Source organism: Nannobrachium achirus (assembly GCF_963921795.1).
Source record: "Nannobrachium achirus genome assembly, chromosome: 7".
NCBI classification, from domain to species: Eukaryota; Metazoa; Chordata; class Actinopteri; order Myctophiformes; family Myctophidae; genus Nannobrachium; species Nannobrachium achirus.
The window spans coordinates 36,788,950-36,814,858 of record NC_137816.1 but is presented as its reverse complement, the minus strand read 5'-3'; the positions used below and the strand labels follow the sequence as shown (position 1 = coordinate 36,814,858).

The 25,909-nt window shown below is 42.6% G+C and overlaps 1 protein-coding gene across 1 annotated transcript in view; it reads left to right on the top strand.

Moving 5' to 3' along the window:
* Positions 1 to 25,909, top strand: part of pde3b (phosphodiesterase 3B) — a 94,256-nt gene that overhangs the window by 26,129 nt on the left and 42,218 nt on the right. The gene's annotated exons all lie outside the window — the stretch shown is intronic.

Sequence of the window (25,909 nt, the reverse complement as noted above, 5' to 3'; positions counted from 1 at the left end):
ATGTAGGGCTGATGTCACGATTATGACATTTTACATGACGATTAATTGTCACACAAATTATTGCGATTAACGATTTAATTGTGTATTTGTCGTTGACAATTACATTTCTGTTTGGCTTTTAGGCTTTGAAGTTGCACATGGTAATCATGACACATCATTTAAATATACAAAGAAATTACACATTTGACAAATTTATACTTAAAAAAGAACATTGATAGTGGAAATAGCAGATCCACAAGCTCACAACGCGTCGCGAGTAGATCTGCTATTTCCACTACTTTTTGAAAGTGTTTGTAACTATATTAACATTTCTCAATATGGAAACGATTATGACGATTATGCAAAATAATTGCGATTACCTCAAATAATTGCGATTAGACGATTATGCAATAATTGTGACGGCACTAAATTGATGTTGAATGATGATGTCACGTGTTGTGCAAGTTTGTCTCATCATTCTCAAATAGTGCTTAGAGACTGTGTGCTGCCTCATAAACAACACTGGCTCATGGGTAGTGATAGTTATGATGGTTGGTAGGATTAAAAGGGGGAAATGTGGCCCACAATATCTACAAACAAGTTAAGAGATATCCTGCTTAGCAGGATTTTATATTCAGCTGTGGAAAGAAATAGCACAAAAGTCATGTGACTGAAGCATCCTGTGATGAAGGTCATTCCGATGTTAGTAGCCTACTTAAAGTGCTGGTGTTTGAAATGAGAGGGATAACTAATACATTTATGAAATATTATGAAACATAAATCAGTCTGAGGACCAGGAGGGGAGTGTTCTGCCACGGACCATTGGAGATCGTGGCATTACAACAGGGCAGGGGTCTTCAACGTTTTCAGGCCAATCACCCCTTAGTTGAGAGAGAGATGAAGCAGGGACCCCCACAACCTTTTCAGAGGTTCCATATAGTTTCATTGTTTGACAGCACAATCGTCAGTGTATTTTGGATTCATGTGAATTTGTGTTTTCAGATTTTTAACCACATGAACGCAAGTTGTGAGCTTAGGTCTGCTATTTTCGATATTTTCACCAAAAGGCCCGTTAAGAAATGTCAGCCCCTGCCTCTCTAACATTCTCTGTCAATACTTAATATACTTGACCTTTCACTCTGTACTTAGTCTGCTCTTTTTCCCCTCAATACCAAAGCTCTTTGCCGAAAATAGCCGATCGACTACAAGCTCACAACGCCTCGCAGCGGGAGGCGTTGTGAGTGTGTAGATCTGCTATTTTTGGCTAAAGTTCTCAGAATATGGAGTTATGGACACTAGGGTTCAAGTGGTTGATATAAAAAAGGAGAAAAAACTTTCTACCACTCAAAGTTTTGGAGGACCCCTGAGGACCCCCTAGGGGTCCCGGACCCCCTGTTGAAGACCCCTGCATTAGGGTACTCCATTCTTAACATAAAAAGGGATCATGGAACACCTATTTTGAGTGGATAACTGTTATTGTGAACTCTTGTAATCCATGTGTGGAAACTATCGATATGGACAATGGGCTGAGTTTGAGGCGTGAATATTGAATACAAAATGTTTGCCTCAAAGTGGACTGCTTTCTCTACTTACACCAACTACTCTTTTTTTTAATTGTTGTCATACAAAACATGTGGCTTAGCTTTAAGGCCTCTCGCTCTGTTTAGTGATCAGTCTCTCTTTGTCATTTTTTGCTTCCGCCTCATGCTGTTTGTTGTTCCAACAGCAGTCTCTCGGTGTCCTCCTCTGGTAGAACATACTGGCCTCATGGCAGGATGCAGAGACGCTCACTTTAACATTGCAGGGACTCAACAAAGTGAAATGCCAAAACACCCGACTGTTCAGAGCCAAACCCTATCAGCTTAAAGCTCTGATGCTGAAATAAATAAACATCCTCTCTGTGCTGTGCTGTTATGTGAAACACAGTGCACTCTCAGTGGGGTTGTTATTAGAGTACATCTCCAGGCTCAGTAGATGCTGGTCGCCTGTGCAGCGGGGAAGGGGAACTGGGGAAAGTAGTTGTTAACCTCCATGCATTAACGCTCTCCCGGTATAACCTTTTACTGTCAGGCCTTAATTCTGAGAATAGCTGACCTACAAGCTCGCAATGCATCACATCTGCGACTTGTTGTGAGCTTGTAGGTCTTATACCTGTATGTCCGGCATGCTGCACTCGCACGAAGAAGTATGAATTGGGATTTGGTTGGAAAGAAGCAGCTAATAACACCATGGGTATCAGTGGAGGCACATGATAGCTTATACCCTCCCCTGTCCAACAGTGAGTTGGCTAACCTCGCGTCACCATGCTCTCCACATGGTGGAAAGCCGAAAAGACTAGTGGGATCTGGTCTAGGGAACGCCCTCTCCTCAAGTATCCAGTTGGGCATTGCAAAGTTATTGTCCCCCCACAGAATTGAGTAGCCTAGTCCCAATGGTTGTTTAAAATAAAACGGTACGGGGCGCCCACTGGCCTACTGCTTCTGGCGATCCAGACGACCTTTGCCGCGTGTCACTCCCCATCTCTCTCCCCATTTCCTGTCAGTCTACTGTCCTATCTAATAAAGGCATAAAATATAAAATATATCCCCAAAACAAATATATATATATATAAAAAAAAAACAGTACACTCACATTTATAATTATTCTAAAGATGAGCTAACCTGTCCTGCACCACATTGCAGGGTCATTGGGTAGGCCCTAAAATGATGACGCTGAGGGGAATCATTTTGGAGGAGCACAGGTGCTCCTGTTTCCGCCTGTCTGGTGGCACAAAGTTCTATCTGCTCTAGAACGGATCAGTTGATCCCAGTCTAGGGTTAGTGGCTAAGGGGTGAACACATGATGGGAGGAATTGGCAGTGACTGTTTGCATTGCATGAGGGACATTGAAATGACCACTAGAAAACTCTATTATTCCATAGTATGTCATGAACTGGTTGTGTGACAAAGTAGCCATTAATCTCCCCTGACCCTGCCCAGACCTCTACAAAATGATCAACCATTGAGGAAAGTACAAGCTGTAACATGCCCTTTGTTACTATGGAATAGGCTCACATGCACCCACAGTGTAGCCTGACACCGTTTCATTTCACTTCATTATTCAGTCTCAAAGTACTCCCCTTGCAGCCGCTTCCCTGGTTGGGCGTTCCCGGAGAGGGGGACCTTAGTGACAAGTAGTACATCAATATAGTGTTTGATGTTGTGGTAACTTGCTAATGAACTTTACTCTAGCCAGATACTATACTAAAGAATATTGATGCTGTCGGGCAGAATCCTTTCATCTCCATATTTTAACTTTCGTGAATTAACGCCCTACCTACTTAATCATACTACAGTGTCATACGAAATGTGTTTCGAGCTTTTCCCCCCTTTTTCTGGGGGTGATGCAGCGATTCAGGGGCTAGGGCCAGGCAACCACAATGACGGTTGTGTTTAATAATTGGTCTAATCACGGTTGTGTAGTATAGCCTTGTTGATATTATTGTTGTTGTCTCTTTGCAACTGACATTCTGCAAGCTGCGCGCGACCCACAGATGACAATGTCCTCCAGAGCATTTTGGCCAAAGAAATCCGAATTGATTTGGACATTAAACTTGATAGCTGTACAGCAGTAAGCCTCTTAGCCTTTTTAACAGCCCCCACCCGCCCTACCCCCAGTCACCTCAAATTTAATGACAGCTGCTTGAAAGCAATGCAGAAAACAGAAAGCTGCAGGGTAGCGACAGTCAAGATAATGATATAAGAAAACAGTGTGCCGGGGGCCTATGATGGACACTTTTTTTTGTAAATGATTTACTTAACAACAGAGGATTTTTCAGTCGTGCTCTCCCTCTTCCCTTTTCTCCACACCCCCTCGCCCGCCCCCCAACCCCCACCTTCCCGCCCTGCGCTTGGCTCTGATAGATGGAGTCTATGTTCACATGCTTGTTATTGGCCAGGGCTCCAGGGCTCGGGCGTTAGGCTGTGTTTATGAGAGGAGCCTGCTCTGATTCCATGATAAAACCAGATGTTCCCTTACAAGGCTTCAAGCCTCCTTGATCTAACGCTCATGTCCATATCAGGTATAGTCTTCCTGTTGTACTGAGGCCTCTGCCCGGAGCCCACAGTGAGCTGCTAGCCTGTTCAGTGGTGTTTGAACTGTACTACTTGACACGCTGCTAGTAAGAAATGAGTCTGATCTATTCACCGTTGTAAGGTTTTATTTGTTGTGCAATAGGAGAGGCTCTGGGGGCTGGGGGACTTTTGACATTTCAGAGATGACATTTTCATACCATTATAATGTCACTATGGCCCACAGAATGTGTCTCAGGAACTCGGATCTCTTTGAAATACAGTTCAACTTGACCAGTAGCGGCCAATTACTACCAGGCCTGTCAACATGCGCGGAACTCCCCAACCGGGGTCTGGGGGTCCTCCCCCCAAAACTTCTAAACAGATATATATCTTCCTGTGTTCTGTTGAATTTTGTGCTATACTAGCATGGGTACAATTTCAGCCTTAAAATGCCAAATAGGTGTACAGATTTGATGACTGAAGCAAAGTAAGACATCTTTAATATGACTTCTCATCTTTAAGTCATTACTTAAGTGAATATCTGTTGCATGCATTGCCCCCACCCCTAAAGCGGGGGGGGGGGGGTCTAGGGGTCATCCCCCAGAACATTTTTAACATATTAGATGTAATTTCCTGTGTTCTGGTGAATTTTGGGAGTTTGATACCAAATCCAGGAGAAATCCAGGAGATTTGCCAATCCAGGAGATTCCCAGGAGATGGGGTCAAAATCCAGGAGACTCCTGGGAAATCCAGGAGCATTGACGGGCCTGATTACTACTGCCATTTGTATTGGATAGTACGAGTCCTAGCTCGTTCGACGTTCTCCTAAAGCCTCTATTCATGCCACAGTGATGAACAGGTACAAAACAATCAATACTATCCAGCCTCTTCAAACCCCACTTGACTTCCACTAAGCACAAGTCACCCAGAATAGGACATGAGCAGAGGTGAAAAGGTCATTGAAAGGGTCATTTAGTGTCCATCGTTCTTCCGGGTCTTATTATTAGATTTGGTTAAGGTCTGTAGGCAGGTCCCATGTCCAAACGATTTGGTAAATAAAAACCTTTTTCATCAATGTTTAAAGATGGTTTAAGGCCCCACTGGTGCTAGGCCTGCGTCCTGCGTCAGATACGCATATCATTGTCATTTGACGCATTCACGTCAGCGTCGCTGGGTTCCAGGGACGCGTGAGCGATGTTGTTGCTATCAGAGTAAAATAATTCACGCCGCGAAAACAAACATTTAAAAAGTCCATGGACACCACCATTGTTAATGGGTGGTATTTGCAGTATATGTCTGCATATACTGCAAATATTAAAGGGTTAGGGTTAACACGAGTTAAATGCACTTTATGAAAAATGACATCACTCGTTGAAATGAAAGACCCTTCATTGTCTGTAACTCACTGTCCTGTTAAAGTTCAAATCTGATTAAAGAAATGCAGCACTTTTAATGAACTATATTTCCTGGCATCTTGACATCAATATGAACATTTGAAGGCTTGGTAATCATACATTAAGTTTACATCAAATCAATTGCGTGGTAACTTTCAAAGGGGGGAATTACCTACAGTATATCTTGCAACTTTAAACTCTAGTTTTTTCCACACTGAATGGCACTGAATGGAAAAAACAATGTAGGCTTTTGACTGAGATCTACTAATAGTATGCAATCCATATACTTTTGTACACAAACATTTTGTGAAGACAGGGGCAATCTCTGCTAATGGCTACAAGTCTAAATGTATCCTTTATTAAAGGAGTAGTTTACCCCCAAAATGACTTTTTTTGTATTGTTGCATTCCTAAGACAAAAAAATGATTATTATCAATTTACCCCCATTGAGGGACCCAAATGCATGGGCCTGGATGGGGACCAAAATACAAGGCCCTGGATGGGGACCCAAATGCATTGGGTGAGAATTATTGGGGGTAAATTGACTTGACCCTTGACCCTAAATGTACCCCCAGTGATTCTGACCCAAATGCATTTGCGTCCTCATCCAGGGCCTTATTTGGGATCCCATCCAGGGCCATGCATTTGGGTCCCCATCCAGAATCAATGGGGGTAAATTTACTATAATCATTATTTTTGTCTTAGGAAAGCGACAAATACAAAAAAATATTATTGAACTCGAGTCTCCATGGTGTGAATAATCATCAGGAAAAAAAAAGTCATTTTGTGGGTGAATTACTCCTTTAAATTCACAAACCCACCAGTGCCTTGTCCAGTGATCTGTAATGGTAAAGGAACTATAGTAACACTAACTACTGCTACACTAAACACAGATCCGAACTGCTGCTTAGTTATTTGACCTCCATAAACTAGGCCTCCATAAATTTCAGGTGACATAAAGTTTTGGTGAGCTGTTGTACTGACTGTATACTCCATGCGTCACAGGTTCAATGGTCCTTTTCATAATCGCTTGTGTTCAGCAGGCACATGCACACATAGACATCAAAGGGGGCTTGAGCCCCTGCCCTTTTATCCGTTGGTAAAAAAGTGCCCTCAAGACCATGAATGAACTTGAATGCAGCATCTTATGTTGAAAGAATTGCCCTCTCTGTGTAGAAATCAAGCATTGAAAATAGCCGACCTCCAAGCTCACAAATAGCCGACCTCCAAGCTCACAACGTGTCGCGCTTGGAGGTCTGCTATTTTCGATCTTTTCACCAAAAGGCCCTTTTAGAAATGTCAGCCCCTGCCTCTCTAACATTCTCTGCACGTTTAGACAGACCAGGGCTCATTTATGAACATGCAGATGAGCATATAAAACTAAGCAGAAAGGACTTTGAGAAGTGCTTTTCAGGGTATTTATATTTGGGATCTCTGCCACTACTCTCCAAAGGTCACGGATGCCTGTGTGCCTGTACGCTTGCCAAACTACTGTGATGGTAATACATTGCTAGGGCCCAGGTCAACAGAGGATATCAAGCGCTGATAACACATAACCTGCCTGCAGCACGGTAGACTGCTTACAACTATTTATAGGGACATGGTTTACTGAATGGCCTCTGCTGGATTAACCACTTTCAACCTGGCATCCCTATCTTGGGAAAGTCATAGGCGAAACATTCATCAAAAAAATATTATTGTTTTATTTTTTTTTATTTAAAAAGAATAGCTGCGCTTTTGTATGTCATATTTACGCCACACAACTGTTGTACGATAAAACGGGTATAAGTGGGTGATTCGATTATTTTTTTAGCAGCGATAGATGATGTCTTCATTTGATTAAGTGTCGAGGCTAGTGTGTTACCTTGCTACATTTGTTCAGTAGGTTGTCAAGCTGTCTAATTGGTTAATTCATATTTATTTTCTTGGTCTTTAGATTCACATCCTTTGGGTAGTTTTTCCAAGTTGATGTGGGCATGTGTGTAGGGTGGTGGTGTTTGAGTGGGCCCATTGCCAGACAGAATGGTACAGATTAGACCTACGTGAAGAGGGCACAATAATATGCCTGAGAGCACAGGACAGCAGTGTCTGACAGGGACTGCACTCAACACACAGCCTTCAAACAAATCTGTAACAGTTGTTACTCAGTTGAATCACAACTGGAGCCGACTGATACAAGATTGTTTGGGTTTCAGACCAATATAGATGTTTTTGACTGATATTTTTTTCAAAGTGCAGTGCAAAATCAGTTTGAGAAAACGTGGATTTCACTAACGTTTTTCAAAAATATAAATTGTGAGTTTGTAGAGTGGTTATTTATGACTTTTTGAATACTTTTGACAATGCTAGAACGGCAGGTTAAACATCATCTGTATTATATTTCTAATACCAATGTTGCCGAAAAAGGTCAAATCATGGCCGACATATCAGCCATAGAACGTATTGGCCTGGCTCTAGTCACAAGGTTTTCATTTTATGGACCGAAGAAACGGCAAATGCAATGGTAGCTATCGGCATCTGTAGTTGTCTGTAGCGTTATGGCGGTGATCGCAGCCAAATAGCTGTGAGTACAGTTATGGGCCATTTGAGAGTGAAACATGCCATTGTGGGAAAAAGTTCATCATTGACGTACTAGGGCTGACCTTACTCAGATTGTGGCATTTTTGTTGTTCCTGCAAACACGTGTTTGTCATTATGCAAGCTTCACTCTGCCTGGAGAGCTGCCAGCAGCAGAAACTTAAAGTATGAGAGTGAACGCTGACAGTTGAGCAGAGATTTTCTCCCCTTAAGTAAGCTGTGTGCATTCCTCTCTCTTTCTAATAGACCCTGTCAGTCACAATTCCAACCCCTTTTTGGTCTTGAACCTCAAGAGTACAACACATCATCTGAGCAGACTGGAGACTTTTTCTTCTCAGTGGTTTCATTTCTTCTCCATGGATTTACAAATGTTATCGGGAGACTTAAGAAAAGCCTGTATTGTGTCTTTTTAGAAGAATGTGCACAGGCTGCTGTACAGTATTGTAGCACTCTAATGTCTTACAGAGTAAACCCATTCAGCATGTTACAGTGTGGGCTAGGCTCTGTCATGGCCTCCAGCAGCACTGAATAGATCAGGGGTTCTCAACACTTTTTTTTTAATTTCAAGGATCCCCATATTACTCTGACAAACGGAGAGTTACTGACCTTTTTGGAACCCCCCCGCCCCTCAAGGAATCTTGATGGTCCCTGGGCCCCACTTTGAGACGATCAAATCAGAAACAACACAGATGCAGGTGCAGTACAGGAAACTCATACCAGCTTTTATTGGAAGTATTTACTATTTAACCACTCTAGCCCTGGTGTCACTAGTTTTGACGTTCGTTCAAAAAATCAGCTCACAACGCATCACTTTGTGGCACAATGTGAGATTGTTGATCGGCTATTGTCACTATTCGTCTGACTATATAGGGCTCAGGTGGTTAACAGCCCTTTAAACATTAGCAGCATTGGACAAGGGCTTCAGTTCAATGTTGGGGGGTTGTAACAAAAAGTTTAAATATGGAGATAAGAGGTTTTAGAGCTACGATAAGAGCGCTACGATATACATTTTCATGAACGGAAATGACTAACAGATGACAGCTTCTACTTGGGGGGTTGGGGGGGGGGGTTATCTGGCATGAGCGACGAGTGGTGCATCAGTATCTACTGTAGTGTTCAGAAGCTTCATTGACATCAGCTGTGGAGTCAGGTGTCAACAATTAAATAATCTGATATTCAATCAATCAAAATACATTACTGCACTGGGATGTGTGTGTGTGTGTGTGTGTGTGTGTGTGTGTGTGTGTGTGTGTGTGTGTGTGTGTGTGTGTGTGTGTGTGTGTGTGTGTGTGTGTGTGTGTGTGTGTGTGTGTGTGTGTGTGTGTGTGTGTGTGTGTGTGTGTGTGTGTGTGTGTGTGCAAGCGCGATGGGGTTGCGTCAACTTGCGTGTGTGTGCGCGCCCATGCTCGACAATGGTGAGACGCCGGTGGACACCAGTGTTATTTGTTCTGCAACATCTAGCAACAACCACACAACACACCCGTTCTAACTATGAGCGTTAATGTAGTAGGACAGTAGTAGGTGCAGATTTTACATTGCAACTTTGTGGATATGTGCTTGATTACGTGTGTGTGCGCGTGTGAGAGAGAGAGAGAGAGAGATGGGATTGCATAATATATGGTTTCATCAAGGACATGACAATAGTAACATTGCAAAGGACAGCTACAGTATGGCAAATTGGGCCAGTCAGTCACATTGTACTTTTTACTTGATAGAAAATGTAAAACTAGCATGGTTCACATTTTTATCACTTATCTGGAAGAAAAACGGCACAGTTCATCTTATGAATAACATAATGATTTAATTACTTCTTATATCATGTTGTGTCAACCAGACCTGTCTATGGTGAAATTATGTTGCTCCAGCTTTAGTTTTTTTATTGCAAAAAACTAAAGTAACGTAAGGTCAGTTTTATTTCAGAATTGTTTAGGGTGTGTGTGTAGGGCTGTCACAATTATTACATAATCGTCTAATCGCAATTATTTGACATAATCACAATTATTTTGGGATAATCTACATATTCGTTTACATGTTTAAAAATGTTTATATGTTCAAACATTAAAAAAATAGTGGAAATAGCAGATCTACAAGCTCACAACGCGTCGCGAGCTTGTAGATCGGCTATTTCCACTATCAATGTTCATTTTAAAGTGGAAAGTTGTCAAATATGTCCTTCATTTCTTTGTATATTTAGGTTATGTGTCATATCTGCCATGTGCAACTTCAATGTCTACAAGCCAAACAGAAATGTAATTGACACAATTAAATCGTTAATCGCAATTATTTGAGTGACAATTAATGGTCATGTAAAATGTCATAATCGTGACAGCCTTGTGTGTGTGTGTGTGTGTGTGTGTGTGTGTGTGTGTGTGTGTGTGTGTGTGTGTGTGTGTGTGTGTGTGTGTGTGTGTGTGTGTGTGTGTGTGTGTGTGTGTGTGTGTGTGTGTGTGTGTGTGTGTGTGTGCATGCTGCTGCTGTCTCTGTGTTTGATATTTTTTGGGGGGTCACCGCCTTAAAGTCCAGCCTTTGTTTTCTCAGTTAAGCCTAATTTATATTTTGTCGTGCAACGGTGTCGGGGAACTAACCTACCTCAGCTATTCCAGAGGCCCGTGGAACATGATCATAATTCCTGGGCTCAGTTTTCCCCTCTAGCTGCTACTTTTTCTGCCCTTTAGTCTGCTTTATTCTGGCCCTTCTGTGTGTGTGTGTGTGTGTGTGTGTGTGTGTGTGTGTGTGTGTCTGTCACTCTGTCTGACGCTGCAACAGAACCACATCTGGCTGGCTGTCACATCACAGACAGTAAGGAAGCAGACAGAAAGCTCCTCCTTCCAGGCTACAGAGGGCTTTGCTAGTACTCTGCGTCTCATGAGCCTTGGGATTGATTGGGAATTGATATCAAGGGCTGCAACATTTTCTCTTTTTTTAATCGACAATTAATACAATAATGGATTCATATAATAATCTATCCCTATTTTGGGATTCTCTTTAAAGGCGAACATCCATTTAAAAATTGTGAAAATAGCCAGGGTACAAACTCACAGTGCATCGCATCGCGAAGTGTTGTGAGCTTGTAGATTTGCTATTTTCATTAATTGCGCACAACACCGTTGTGCGACAAAGCACAAACTAGGACTAAAGTTGTGTTAATCGATGCCTTGATGTATTCAAAATGCAAAAATAAATAAATAACCTGCTTTTTGTTTATTCGATTACTCGAAATTGTAGAATAATCACAAAAACATAATTGATAGTTGCACCTAACTGGAAGACGCAGCAATGGTAAGGGCAGGGCACATGTTGTTGTGATGTGTACAGTTTGGGAAGTAGTGTGGATGAGGTTATTATGGAAAGCTCTGCGACAGAAGAATCCTTTCAAACCTAACTTCCACACCTTTTATTAACCTGTTATTAGTGTGCAGTATTAGAATGAAGCTGCACAATGAAATGTGCTGTTCAATTGGTGAATAAATCATTGTTATGTAGCCTATCAAATTCTCTCTACAAGGGTCAGAGAGGTCCGCGGGTGGCACGGTGGCACAGTCAGTAGTGCTGTCGCCTCACAGCTAGAAGGTCCTGGGTTCGATTCCTGCCGGGGGATGCTGGGGGGCGTGTTCTCTCCTCCACCGCGTCATCAGTGCCCACACCCTAGGTGGGGTTGGCTAAAGGGAGTTTGCACGTTCTCCCCGTGTCGCTCACAAAAACATGCAGTAATCCTGGTCTCTAATGCCTCCCCCTGGCCAGCCGGGGTGCCTGATGGAGGGGAAAGGAACTGGTTGAAATAACGTGTTCCTTCCACGAGCTACGTCCAACCGGGGAAGCTCCCCCTGTCAGGTGATAAGAAGCGGCTTGCTCACTCCTCATGCACGGAAGCATGAGCTCAGTTCTGGGCTCTCCCCAGGCGTGGCAGAGGGAGAGCAGAGACCAGGATTACAGCTTAGGCAATTGGCATTGGTGAAAAATGGGTTAAAAGATCGTGGGATAAAGATTTAAGAAAACAAAAAAAAAGTCAGAGAGGTCTATAATGAAACCAGGCTAATGGTGTGTTTCACACTGGACGCAAAGCACTTCACTCTCACAAGTTTATTCATGTTACTTGCGCACATTGAATGAATCCAATATGTAGCTTGAGCTTCATCTCTCTCTCAGCTTGTGCTTGGCCTGAAAAACGTTGAAGACTCCTGTACTAGAGGAAAGGTCACGTGATCTCTCAAATAGGTAGGGTTCATCTTCCAGGGAATATGAATGTGCTCAGTAAGTTTAATGATTATCTTATCTTGCCCATTAGAAAGCTGGCACTTGGTGTTCCATTAGAGTTTTGGTTAATTGTGTACTATTGCAAGAATGGTGTCGCTAGAAGTAAGTCAATTTGGTTACCAAAGTCAGTTTGGAGTTGAGTACTGCAATGTATGAAGCAACCGTCTGAGTCTGGGGTTTATGAAGAAGAACAGCTAATTCTGTGGCAATCCAGTCAGATCGACCAATACTGCCGTCCTTGGAGCCCCACTGCTAGCTGTGTCCTTAACATCTGGGGACAGCTAATCTCTGGCACCATTGGCACGATGGCAGCTTGCACACTTCCTGGGTGGCAGAGCAGAACCTCTGCCCCAAAGCTTTCACATGGGCCTGTTATAGTGCCACCAGAAAGCCGATTTGTGCAAAACACAGTTTTGGACTGTACTCCTACAGATTTTGTCATTAAACGAAACAAACGTTCAGATTTTTCAGATTCTGATTGGCTACGATTGGCTTCTAAAGTTACAGGGGTGCTCCGTTTTGAACAAAATGCCTCAAATCATGAACACAGCGTCCGAAATTTGCACGCACATTCCCACTAGGCCGAGGAAGAAATGCCACTTTCAAATCGGCCTCATGGTGGCACTATAACAGGTCGATTTGTGTTAACCTATCTATAACTCTGCCTTCAGTGTAAAACTTAAAACTTAGATGCCAAGGAAAACCACAGACAGCATTACAGTATTTCAAAATCCTTCTGAGACACTTTAATCCTTGATATATTCTAAAGCAGTGTTTCTCAAATGGGGGTACATGTACCCCCAGGGGTACATGGGAGTACTGCAGGGGGTACGTGAGAAAAAAAAATAGAAAATGGGAAAATGTATTTTAGTATTATGGTCAATGATAAACATTCACAGACTTTGTGTGAACCTGCTTTCCTGTAAAACAACTGTTTTTGAATAGAAAGCAATGTTTATTTGCCAGCATTATGCTGTTTTATTTTGAACATATTGGCATTGGAACTGGACTTTTGATGTCAATTTTTCTAAGCAAAATGCTGTAATCAGTACTCGGCTTCAGAAATCAGTATAAGGGTGTACTGTGGCCCAAAAGGTTTGAGAACCACTGTTCTAAAGTGATAGTAGGCTGACTGTAACTGTCAATGTGGCTGTTTGTTAAAGTGATAGTAGGCTGACTATAACTGTCAGTGTGGCTGTTTGTTAACCACTTGAGCCCCAGCATCCCTATTCTGGGCAGAACATTTGACAAAAGCTAGAACTGCAAGCTCTCTTCTTGTAAACTTGCAGATCTTCTACTTTCAACAAAGAGATTTGGTGTTGAGGTAAAAACCAAGCCAACTCGGGTCCAATTTACAACGTGTAGAGCAGGGGTCTTCAACGTTTTTGGGCCAAGGACCCCTTAGTTGAGAGAGAGATGAAGCAGGGACCCCCACAACCTGTTCATAGATTCCATATAGTTTCATTGTTTGACAGCACAATCATCAGTGTATTTGGATTCATGTCAATTTGTGTTTTCAGATATTTAACCACTTGAACAGTCAATACTTAATAAACTCGACCTTTCACTCTGTACTTAGTCTGCTCTTTTCCCCCTCTACACCAAACCTCTTTGCCGAAAATAGCCGATCTGCTATTTTTGGCTAAAGTTCTCAGAATATGGATGCTAGGTGGTTCAAGTGGTTAATATAAAAAAGGCAAAAACAAGGTTTCTACCACTCAAAGATTTGGAGGACCCCCTGTATTAACTCCGAGGACCCCTAGGGGTCCCGGACCCCCTATTGAAGACCTCTGGTGTAGAGGGTTTAAATTGTTAAAGATTCCTTGGCTCAAAAAACTGTTACTTCAATTTGGCATTGCGTTATTGAAGACAATGTTGGCCCATCCAGTCTTTAAAGGTTATTTTACACTAGCCTGGCAATTGGACAAGATCCACATATGCATCTGAAGGACATGTACCTACTCTGTGCTTTCACACTGTCATTAGAAAGTTACGAACCACATGCATTCCAGAAGCAACACGTGCACAATATTATGAAGTTGGACTGAACTTGCATAACAATAATATTTAGAATTCTCCCTTTCTGTAATGCTGCGTTATGTTGTTGCTTTATGTTACATTGTCTCATTAAGGCAAACTAATCAACCCAAGACAGCAAATGGCATGTTGTGTGTTATACCCATAACAATCCATTAGCCTTCAAATCCTCTTAATGCCTGTGCACACCTTCCATTATACTGTAATTATTGGGAAGACGCAGTGATGTCATGCATCCATTATAGAGTAGAGTTTTATAATGTGTAGAATACCTGTTCCAAGTTGACCAATTTGGTAAACGATAAAAAATATATACTGTATATATTTTACGGCTCTGAAAGATGCTTAGCCATCTATGAGAGTGCGCGTGTGTGAATGCGTGCGTGCATGTGTGCGTGTGCGTGTGCGTGTGCACGTGTGGCTAATCTCGCAAACGCTGCCATAGTTTGGTAAACATTCCTGTTTTGTACAAGTAGTAAGTAACTACTTCCTTTAATGAGGGCCTGGTATTCACAGCCCATATTTGTCAATATGCATGGGGCGAATCAGTGGCTCTTTCATCTTCAAGGACATACAGACCTGCTAGACTTTCATAATCACATGAAGCACTGGCACTGCATCATGCTAGACTTTCATGATCACCTGGAACATTGCATGCTACACTTCTATCAGGATATCCTCTAAAACAGGGGTCTTCTACGTTTTCAGGCCAAGGACCCCTTAGTCGAGATATAGATGAAGCAGGGAGTGGGACTCCCACAACCTGTTCAGAGATTCCATATAGTTTCATCGTTTGACAGCACAATCATCAGTGTATTTGGATTCATGTCAATTTGTGTTTTCAGATATTTAACCACTTGAACCTTCAATACTTAATAAACTTGACCTTAGTCTGCTCTTTTTCGCCTCTACACCAAAGCTCTTTGCCAAAAATAGGCGATCTACAAGCTCACAACGCCTCGCGCTGCGAGGCGTTGTGAACTTGTAGATCTGCTATTTTTAGCTAAAGTTCACGGCATATGGATATGGATATATAATTATAATATATAAAGAAGAAGACTTTTTTTTTTCTTTCACTCAAAGATTTGGAGGACCCCCCCGTAGTAACTCTGAGGACCCCCTAGGGGTCCCGGACCCACTGTTGAAGACCCCTGGTCTAAAACAGTGGTTCTCAAGGTGGTGTTCCGAGGTAGCCTGGCGTAGCCATACTATATACTGCAGTTAACTGCATGTGTATACATTCCTCCCTTGTGTTAACATGGGTGGAGAGTTTAGCTGTGCTAGGCTAGTTCCGAGGCTCCCGGGGGTCCTTAAGGGGTTCAGGGGGTCCCCAGCAAAATGATTGCGACCGTCAGGTCACAGTTACTATCAAAACCGCCACTGGCAGTCAGTCTGTCTGTCAGTCTGTCATGTCACATCACGTCACACTTTTGCCATACTCATATCACCGCCACTGTTGCCCGATCCATGACAAATTTTGCACATACACTTCTTCGCTGCCAAGCCACAACCCCCACCTCATTTCTCACATGGCCCTCTTCTAGCGCCACCATGAGGCCGATTCTTGCAAGACACATTTTTGGACACTGCTCCTACAGATTTTGCCACAAAGTGGTACACAGTATCTCTACAGTCATCAACATGGATCTGTCCCATTTCCCATATTCCCTCCTGATTGGCTACCATTGCCTTCTAAAGTTTGTGTTTGCGACCTGACAGACGCTTATCTCCCGAATTAGGGAGTCTTACTGGTGAATAGTTCAACCACTTTAACCCTAATTTTATACTTCAGCATTTCGAAAATGGCGTCACTTGTGAGCTTGTTACAAGCTCAAGCTGCTATTTTCAAAATATTTGGATACATTTTGGCCAATTGTGAAAAATGGGGAATAACTTTAAAAACTTGTAACACAAATCTTCTCTTATGGGGGAAGTGTGCCACACACATATCAATTTGGGGGTCCTTGACATGAAATGTTGAGAAGCACTGCTCAAAAAGCTTGGACTTTCTCTTCACTTCTCCATTCTTTGGATGGCTGATGATATTACATCTGTTCGTGACTACAGTACAGATATGCAGGATGTTTTTGAAATGCAACAAATAATAGTTATTCTGTCTGTCTCTGTCTAATCATTAAAGAGACCTGGGACCATCTGTTGGTGTGTCACCATTTAGCCATGTAGACTGTAACAGTGTGTGTCTGTGTGAAGAATTGTACACTCTTGAGTTACAAAACAGATAGAAAAATGTTGGGGGGCTTTTATGCCTTTTTATTGATAGGACAGTAGACAGGAAATGGGGAGAGAGATGGTGAGTGACACGCAGCAAAGGTCGTTGGGATCAGGATTCGTACCAGCGACGGCATCAGAGCCTATGTGGTATGCGTCTGGACCGTAAGGCCAACAGGCGCCAACAAAACGGATACAATTAAATGAGTAGTTCACCCCCAAAATGCATTTGGGTCAGAATCAATGGGGGTAAATTTAGGGTCAAGGGTCAAGTAAACTTTCCCCATTGAGAATCGATGGGGAAAAATGGATGGTCCCCATCCAGGGCTTTGCATTTGGGGCCCCAATCATAATCAATGGGGGTAAATTTACTATAATCAATCTTTTGTCTTAGGAAGGTGACAAATACAAAAAAATATATTATTGAGGTCTCCATGGCATGACTAACCAGTAAGACTCCCTAATCGGGAGATAAGCGACCGTCAGGTCACATGTTGTATACACCGCTTTGCGTGATTTTAGGGCAAAATCGGTAGGAGCAGTGTCCAAAAATGTGTTTTAAAGAATCGGCCTGATAGTGGCGCTAAATGGGACAGATCCATGTTGATAGGGCGAAATCTGTAGGAGCAGTGTCCAAAAATTAGTTTAGCAAGAATCGGCCTCAAGGTGGCGCTAGAAGAGGGCCATATGAAAATTAGGGGTAGAGGTTGTGGTTTAGCAGCCAAGGAGTGTGTGTGTAAAGTTTGGCGAACTCAAGTCTCCATGGCATAACTAATCAATAAAAAAAGTCATTTTGGGGGTGAACTACTCCATTTTTTATTTTTTTAACTGTGTAGGTACAGAGAGACTAATAAACAGAACCCAGACGATAGCTAGTGCAGTAACCCAAGCATGTACTGTACGTTTAGCAGAGCAGTTGTTGCTACAGCTTATCACCAGTGCAGTGATGTTACTAGGTTTTCAATGTAATGGGTCCCGGGACCTACAGGTGGTCATTCAAATGGGTCCCAGAAAAGTTTTATGAGTCCTCAATATAAAGTTTACGCGCGCAAAATGGCGTCGGACGTCGGTGGAATCAAAACATTGACGTTTCTATCGCCTGTTTAAGACTTTCTACGTGGATTTTATTTGTGTTAACATAGGGTAAAGTAGGATGCTTTCACCCATGAACAATGGTGGTGTCTGTGGAATTTCTTTTTTTTTTTCTTTTACCGCGATGCGGTAAATTATTTTAACATGGACTCCAATGGAGGCGCATCCCCGGGACCCCAGGACCATGACATGAATGAGTCCCTGGGTGACTTGAATGAGTTTTTGATGCGGGATGCGCACGTAATGACATCACTGCCAGTGGTGGACAGTAAATGGGCACATTTACTTCAATACTGTACCAAGCACGTGCACACATAGACATCAAAGGGGGCTCGAGTCCCTGCCCTTTTACCCATCTGTAAAAAGTGCCCTCTCCAGACCATGAATGCAGTTTTTACTATGGTGAAAGAAATGCAAATGCCCTCTTTCCATGACATACCTGAAGGCAGCCTTGTTCAAACACTCCTGAACTTGAATGCAGCATCTTATGTTAAAAGAATTGCCCTCTCCGTGTAGAAATCCATGCCCCCCCGTACGCCATATTGATTTGATTTAGTTCAGTGTGGGATCACCTACCAAAAATAGCCGACCTCCAAGCTCACATTCCTCACAACGCGTTGCGCTGTGTTGTGAGCTTGGAGGTCTGCTATTTTCGATATTTCCGCTAAAAGGCCTCTCTAACATTCTTTGCACGTCCCTGTACTGTACTAAATGTTTTTGCAAGCACTTTTACCCATTTTAAATAGAAATATTGTACTTTTGACTCCACTACATTTAAGGGACAATGTTTCTTGGCAGTGCAACGTGTTGTGAGCTTGTAGATCTTCTATTTTCAACATTTGTGAAAATGTCTGGTTTCCTTTATTTTTCGGGGGGAAAAGGTTCAACATTATAAATATTAAATATAACATTGTAAAATTAAACAGAAAATATACTTTGTAATGTGTACTTGAGTATTTATTTACTTGAGTATATACTTTGTCTCCCACTGATTATTGCAATGCACACACACACACACACACACACACACACACACACACACACACACACACACACACACACACACACACACACACACACACACACACACACACACACACACACACACACACGCGCGCACACACGCACGCACGCACACGCACGCACACAAAAGAAGCACCTGGTCAGTGAAGTGGTAGGTGAGTGTGAAAAGGGAAGGATGACGTTTTCCACAAGCCCCTTTCCCTACTCAAAGAATTTTCCATGGTCCTGCCAGGTTGCCCTGACGACACTGGTGACACCCCCCCCCCCCCCCCTCCCCCCCAGCTCTCCTGGCTAACCCTCGCTGGCCCTGCCTGAGGTTTGGCACACTGTCTGTGCTAAAGGCCCACAGCCTTCACCCAGGGCATATTAGCTAGCATGTCAGGCCAGCCAGTAGTGGGACATAAACACTGTCTGGAGGCCTCCGTTTCATTACACAGTACAACCACGCAGTGGGAATCTAACTAACTAGGACTGCGAGTATCCATTTGTTTTCTTATCGATTATTCTGTCAATTACTTTTTTGACAGAATTTATTTTTATACTATTTTTATACTTTGTCGCACAATGATGTAGTGCAAAAACAATTATAAAATGGCACATCTAGAAGCTCACCAGCCATTGCAAGGCTCAACATTACTTTTTTATTATTATTTTTTCCCCCCAATAATTTAACAAAATAATCAATGCCTATGACATAGGCATTGATTATTTTGTTAAATTATTGGGAAAATAATAATAATAAAAAAGTAAGTATATATATATATATATATATATATATATATATATATATATTATTAACTGTTGCACCCCTAAATGTAACTATAGTGACAGTGTACGAATGGAACCAGCCAGGTCCATTTGGTTCCATAACAGTAACCACAGTACAGTTTTATTCTGAGGACTTAGATGAAGCATGCTCTCAATATAGCATCCTTTCTTTCTTTTTTTCCCCTCCTTCTTTCTTATCATTCGCTTTCTTTATCGCCGCCGTGCATATTTCTCAGCCGTAGGTGCGCTTGCGGCGGAATTTAATTCTCCGCTGGATGTGTGTGTGTGTGTGTGTGTGTGTATGACTGCCAGAGAGTGCAGCAGGCTTCATTATCAGCGCGTGCGTCTGCAGAGGCCTGCTGACGCCGTTATGAGTCGCTGCCGACCGACGTCAGCACTGCTCTGCTGCTCAGGGGCGTCACACCACCCTCTGGGCCCTGGGAGGGTGCTTTAAAGGACAACTTTCGTTTTTTACAACAAGGGTTCATATTTTAGATTGTAATTAAAGAATATAAAAGATGAGTGTTAAATTGATTTAATTTACTTCTTTCTATCGTTTTAGAGATTCTTATTTCAGTGTTTGGGGGCATTGCGTACAAGTGGCTAAATATGTCATTTTACATAAGACCATTCCCAAGATACAACGCAACCTTTCATGGTTGGATGTGACTTATGGGGGCTAGAAGTGTTACTGTAAATAGCAATAAAGAAACTGCTAGCTTATTGTGTCTAAAAAGACATATTTAGCCACTTGTACGCATGCCCCCATGCGTACGCATTGCCCCACATTTTAGCACGGTAAACGCGATAAAACAATAGAACGAAGCAAATGAAAACATTTTAACACTCACCTTTTCTTTTCCCTAATTACAATCTAAATATGAACCCTTGTTGTCCTTTAACCACATGAACCCCCATATGGGATATTGGTATCCAGAGTCCCTCAGGGCTCAATGCTAGTGTCTTTTCTGTTTTCTGTTATTGTGGGGAAAGCTTCCACTGACAATAGCAGACCGACAAGCTCACAATGCGACGCAGCGCGTCACATTGTGAGCTTGTCGGTCTGCTATTATCAGTGGAAGCTTTACTCACAATACCAATGCTGGGGTTTAAGTGGTTAACTATTGAAAAAACAGCAGATATACAAGGTGCCGCGCTGCAAGCTTGTAGATCTGCTATTTTTTTTAAGATTTTGTGAACATTTTATTTTGAAGATTTGTGAAAATCTTTGAATATTTCAAATCTTTCAAAAAAAATCTCAAGATTCAAAAATCCTTTTAAAAAAAATATGTTTCTATGTCGGTGGTGCTCAAATTTTTTCATGTGAAGGACCCCCAAAATGATATGTATTTGGGACCACGGACCCCCATCTCAAAATATTTAGTTCCAGGGACCCCCCCAGAAGCAAAATTCGAGTTACAAATGTTCACTTAAAAAAAATATATACTGTATATTCAAAGATTTGCACACATTTTCACGACTTTTCCAAAATAGCAGATCTACAAGCTCGCACCTCGCTGTGAGCTTGTATATCTGCTATTTTTCAATAGCTAAAGTATAAAATAATTAAGGCCCCTCCACCTTGGGCCCTAACTCAGTCCCACTTCCCCCCCCTTATGACGCCCCTAGCTGCTGCTCTCCATACAAATGCCCCACCCCTCTCTCTCTCTCTCTCTCTCTCTCTCTCTCTCTCTCTCTCTCTCTCTCTCTCTCTCTCTCTCTCTCTCTCTCTCTCTCTCTCTCTCTCTCACACACACATACACACACACATTAGCGTGTTTTTATCAGTTCCAGCTCAGACCCGACCTCTCACACCTCGGTGCTAAAGCCTGGCTAATATGACACACAAGTGCAACTCGCTGGCTAGTAGCTTGCATAGGTTTATTGACTCCTGTTATGAAATATTTAGTGCTGGGCTCATGTTAAATAATAACTATGTATTTGTAACTGATAAATGTGTGTGTGTGTGTGTGTGTGTGTGTGTGTGTGTGTGTGTGTGTGTGTGTGTGTGTGTGTGTGTGTGTGTGTGTGTGTGTGTGTGTGTGTGTGTGTGTGTGTGTGTGTGTGTGTGTGTGGTTATTCATCTCCATCTGCCAGAACTTGTTGCTGTGGGGTTAAGCAGGAGACAACACCTACAGTAGCTCTCATGCACTATGGCAGGGGTCTTCAACGTTTTCAGGCCAAGGACCCCTTAGCTGAGAGAGAGATGAAGCAGGGACCCCCACCACCTGTTCAGAGATTCCATATGGTTTCATTGTTTGACAGCACAATCATCAGTGTATTTTGGATTCATGTCCATTTGTGTTTTCAGATATTTAACCACTTGAGCCGTCACTACCTAATAAACTTGACCTTTTACTCTGTACTTAGTCTGCTCTTTTCCCCCTCTACACCACCAAACCTCTTTGCCGAAATAGCTGATCTACAAGCTCACAATGCCTCGCACTGCTGTGTGTGGCCATGAAGCTGGGCTGGGCGATATAAGTTCAAAATCATGATCACTTATTTCAAACATTTTAAAACTTGGAGATCTGCACATCATGATGCGACACATCGTGAGATTGTTCTTCAGCTTTCTTTTTCATAAGCAATTTCTGTATGCCACCAATTGTACAGCGAAGTATAATACAGGTTCAAGTGGTTAATCAGACAAAAACCAAATAGATTACAATGTTTTTAAATCCTTTTTAAAAAGCTTACATGAGTGAACACTAAATATATATTTTTTAATATATATATATTTTCGGTGAATCGCCCAGCCCTACCGTAAAGGCATGACCGTAACCGAAAAAAATACATACTGGTGGACAACATGGCTGATTTGTTACATGCATAACTATTCTAAAGATGTCTGTGTGAGAGACTAGGCTGCCTGGTTTTATCTGAGTTGTAAATGTCTGACCAGTCTAACATTGTTATAAAAACGTCTCCGCATTATCAGCTCTCTGGGTTTTTAAACGGCAGTTAAAGGGTTGTGTGAAATTGAACGGGGGGGGGGGGGGGGGGCTCTTGTTCTGTGTTGGCTGATTTACGGCCATTTATATTTAGTCTACCTTTCAATGTCCTGACCCTGTAGAACTCGAATCTGAGAGAGCCGACATGATCTATAATGTGTGTGTGCGTGCAGGGGCGTCACAAGGGGTAGGAAAGTGGGACTGAGTTACCAGGGCCCAAGGTGGAGGGGCCCTAGTAACTTTAGCTATTGAAAAATAGCAGATATACAAGCTCACAGCGCGGCACCGAGTGCCGCGCTGCGAGCTTGTAGATCTGCTATTTTTCAAAAGTCGTGAAAATGTGCGCAAATCTTTGAATATATGTATTTTTTAAGTGAACATTTGTAACTCAAATTTTGCTTCTGGGGGTTTCCCTGGAACTAAATATTTTGAGATGGGGGGTCCTTCACATGAAAAAGTTTGAGCATCACTGACATGGAAACAGGTTTCTTGGCACACATTTTCAAGATTTTTCAAAAATAGCAGATCTACAAGCCGCGCTGTGAGCTTGTATATCTGCTATTTTTCAATAGTTAACATTCATGGGGGGCCCGCAGTGAATCCTTGTACCCAGGGCCCAGAATTTGGTGTGACGCCCCTGTGTGTGTGCGTGCAGGTGGCGGCAGTAGGTTCAGTGTGTGTGTGTGTGTGTGTGTGTGTGTGTGTGTACTGTGTAGTCTGTGTACTGTATGCCCTCATGCCATGTTTTCATAACATCGCTAACAAAATGTCTTCTCCTTTGTTGAAAAGCCATGTGATCTGGTGACCCCGACAAAGGGTCTGAATCTGTAAACAAGGTTGGTTGTGGCCAGGGATGGGACGATATGAACATTTCATATCGCGATTATTGTGACCAAAGAAATCGCGATTTACGATATTATCGCGATAATCAAAATTCATTATCGTGAGGTGGAACATTTGCCAAAAAATAACCAATCTATAAGCTCACAATGCGTCGCAAAGACATTTGGCAAAGACAATTGATTGAAAAAAAGACTATCAAGTATGTATATTAGTACCTTTTACCAATTTTAAAGCGTTTAACTGGTACCAGTCAGCTCAGCAAATGAATTGATGAATTGATCCCAGTGCATGACGGTGGACGATATCACGATAAATGAAATCTCCACAATACAATTATCGTGACTATGGTGGGGCACGGTGGCGCAGTGGTTAGCGCTTCGCCTCACAGCTAGAAGGCCCTGGGTTCGATTCCCGCCGGGGGACGCTGTGGGTGCTGGGGGCGTGTTTCTCCCTCCGCGTCATCAGCGCCCACACCCTAGGTGGGGTCGGCGATAGGGCCTTTCTGTGTGGAGTTTGCATGTTCTCCCCGTGTCTCCTAGGGTTGATACCCTCACAAAAACATGCAGTAATCCTGGTCTCAATAATGCCTCCCCCTGGCCAGCCGGGGCGCCTGATGGAGGGGAAAGGAACTGGTTGGAATAACGTGTTCCTTCCACGCGCTACGTCCAAACCAGGGAAATCCCCCCCTGTCAGGTGAAAAGAAACAACTTGGACTACTCATGCATTGAAGGAAGCATGAGGTCAGTTCGTTGTCTCCCCAGGCGCGGCAGAGGGAGAGCAGAGCCCAGGATTACATAGGCAATTGGCACTGGGTGAAAAAAATGGGTTGCAAAATCGTGGGATAAAAATTATAAAAAGTAACAATTATCGTGACTGTTTTTTATCACGAAAAAAACGATAATATCGCGTATCGTCCCATCCCTAGTTGTGGCTTAACACAATAAGACCTGAGACCCATTCTGAAAATGTCTTCTAAACATAGTAAACTGTTATGTCGCTATATATCAGTGGTGCTCAAACCTTTTCACGTCAAGGACCCCACAAAATGATATGTTCGTATAATTTGGCTGCGGATCTCAAAATACTTTGTTCCAGGGACCCCAAGCCGAGATTTGAGTTAGAAATGTTTGCAGTACTGTGCACAATACAGTATATCGTTATGGTATCGTTATCGAGGTATGACCATGCACAATATCAGTATCACAAAAAGCAACGATGGGTGATATTTTCGCTTTGGGCAATATATCGGTAATATTGTTTCCCATATTGTAGCCTTTTGCTACACTTATCAAATAACAAGTGTGGGAAGCCAATAGCACTTAAAATAAAGAGTGATATTGTTATTGTTATTATATATATTTTTTGGAGCTGTGTGAAACACAGGCTCCCTATACGTGGCTGTGTGGGTCTGTGTGTCTGTGTGTCTGTATGTAGCCTGAACTTCCTAAACTGCGGCGCGTAACTAGTCCCACAGTTTTGCCACCACACACTCGCGCCATATGTCAAATCGACCGGCTTACTCGGGAATCGTGGGCTATTACTTTTCTAAGAGAAAGGTTCTATAGTTTAATTGATATTAATTTATTAGTGAATTAATTTTCCCCATTGACTTAGAATGGGAATCGCAAAAACTCACATTCAATTATTTGTCTCTCGCAAACCACAGGGGCTACAGTTTCAAGACTTGGAGAGGAGGTTCATAATGATTTCAAGGATTAAATAAAAAATAATTGTGTCATTTGGCCTCAATATTTTTTCCCTGGATTCCTTGGGTCATGACGCATCTCCCCATATAGGCCACGCCCATTTGCGCCATGCTAGATTTTCCGCCATCTTGAATTTTCTCCAAAACACACTTTTTGCTCCTTTTCCTACATATTTTCTTCAAATGTCACAAAAATCGGTACACATGATCCACACACACACACACACACACACACACACACACACACACACACACACACACACACACACACACACACACACACACACACACACAGCTCCACTTCACACGGGTGTGATTTTTGAATAACGCTTAGTTTTCACTGTTGCAACACTTAAAATATTAAATTTGACATTTGTACGGTAATATCGTATCGATATCAAAATATTTGAAATAAATACAGAGATATGACATTTTGTCCATATCGTGCAGCCCATATATAAGGGTAAGGACCTAGTATATATAAATTACAGATTGCTGTTTAATATACTGTAGGTTAAAGCAGGGGTCTTCAACAGGGGGTCCAGGACCCCTAGTTACTACAGGGGGTTCTCCAAATCTTTCTGTGATAGAAACCTTTATTTTAAATAGCAGATCTACAAGCTCACAACGCCTTGCGTTGCGAGGCGTTGTGAGCTTGTAGATTGGCTATTTTCGGCAAAGAGCTTAGGTGTAGAGGGGAAAAAGAGCAGCAAGTACAGAGTGAAAGGTCAAGTTTTTGGAGCGGTGAAAGCGCTCCCAATAGACAGGTATGTCCGTGGGTATGTGGGTGGCTGGCTGGGTGGCTGGGTGGCTGGCCCTGTCCGTAGCCTGGCAATACCTTGAGTGGCCACACACAACACACTAGTTAAAGGAGGGGCGCTGTTTTGTGCAGGCCAGGCACACTCACCACTCACTCACAGGCACAGTTTACACTCACTCACTCACATAGGGTACAGCTGCTCAAATTCACCGCTCCACTTCGAACCGAGGTTTGATTTTTAA